Genomic DNA, 1,635 nt, shown 5'->3' with positions numbered 1-1,635 from the left:
CCGACTTTATTTCTTCATCCCCTGCTTCCCCTTCTTAACGCTGTAGTGTGAGACAGCACTCCACAAGAACTCCTCTGAAAGCTCGCTGTGACTGTTGATGTTCACTTTCAGCTGCCATTTTTCAGTCTCCACTATGGACTCTCTCCGCAGCCTCCCATGCCCTTCTCTGAATCTCATTTCTTACCAACCTAGTGATATTGCATATTTAGGATTATCCCAAATCACAGTGCCTCCTTTCTTTGTATTCCTCTCCGGGAATGTAATTATTTCCTTTACATAAATTTAAGTTCCTGTCTCAGTTCAACTTCAGTTATCTTGATATCACCTCAAAAGCACCGTAGAAAAACAGCCTTATACTATTAGTTTCTGTGATTGTTGGGGCCAGGAAGGCTAAGGTAGAGAGCAAAGTTATCCTGACAAATAATCTGTGTAAGCTAGCATGGTGTCTACTTTAAAGAACATTCAAACGTTAGCTAGTATTTTTTATATCACACATTGTTTATTTAGATGTATCAACGTTTATCTCTTTTCTTCAAAGTTGGGCCCTTTTACCCACTTCCTTATCAGCTTCATTGGCCTCTCTGGCTTTATGCACATTAATTCATCAACTACATGTGTATCAGGTCCACACTAGGTTCTGAGGATACAGAGATGGATGAAGCAAGGTCCTTATCTCATTTGTTGGAAATACATATTCATTATTCTATTAGCTTGGGCTACTGTAACAGAATACCACAAACGGGTGCTTTAAAAACAGAAAAGTATTTTCTCACAGGTCTAGAGGCTGATGGGCCAAGGTCAGGGTGCTTGCAAGGTTGCTCTACCTGTTGTGCAGATGGCCACCTTTCTGCTGTGTACTGACATGGCCTTTCCTCTGTGCATGGGCTTTCCCGATGTTTCCTCCTCTTATATGGACACTAGGCCTATTGGATTATGGCCTCATTTAACCTTAATTGCTTCTTTAAATAGTATCTGTCTGCAAATACAGTCACATTTGTGGTTAGGGCTTCAACATATGAATTGGGGTCCGGGGAGGAGGTAGGGGCGCGGAGGCGTGACAATGCTGTCCATAACAATTATGAGAAGTGCGTTGCTGAACTAGTAGTAAAAACAAGGTAGCTTGTGTCCCAAAGGATTACTCATTCTTCCTAGGATGAGGTTTCAAGAAGAAAAGCTCCATCTGAGAAGGGATGTTCCATTTGCTATTGCTATGTCACAAATCACCCCAAAACTTAGTAGCTTAAAACATGGTCATGTCATTTTATTTTATTATCTCTTAGGATTCTGAGATTTAACTGGGCTCAGCCAGGCGGTTCTCACTTGGGGTTGTGCAGTTTCGGTCGTTTGATGGCTGGGATTGGGATCATCTTAAAGGTTGATTATGGTTGTCAGCTGCAACTGGTTTTAAGGGGAGGGGACATAGAACAAACGTTGATGGGAAAGAGTGTCAGCGTCACTTTGTAAAAAAGAACATGTGGAATGGAACACCATTTTTTTTTTCCTAGTTAAAGCATTGTTTATGGGAAGCAAAAATTCAATATCTGTTTTTTTTCTCTTGGTTGGAAACAGAAAAATACATAAACAAAGCCATACAATGGAAATATTATATAGCAGTTAAATTAAATTTAAAAAGGA

At 40.3% G+C, this 1,635-nt stretch overlaps 1 protein-coding gene across 2 annotated transcripts in view; it reads left to right on the top strand.

Annotated features, from left to right (window-relative positions):
• The window catches only part of ADPGK (ADP dependent glucokinase), a 41,970-nt gene that overhangs the window by 906 nt on the left and 39,429 nt on the right, over positions 1–1,635 (top strand). The gene's annotated exons all lie outside the window — the stretch shown is intronic.

The sequence above is a fragment of the Myotis lucifugus genome, unplaced genomic scaffold (genome assembly GCF_000147115.1).
Source record: "Myotis lucifugus unplaced genomic scaffold, Myoluc2.0 scaffold_41, whole genome shotgun sequence".
Lineage (NCBI taxonomy): Eukaryota > Metazoa > Chordata > Mammalia > Chiroptera > Vespertilionidae > Myotis > Myotis lucifugus.
Note: the sequence above shows the minus strand (reverse complement) of the source record. Positions and strands in the feature narration are given on the sequence as shown.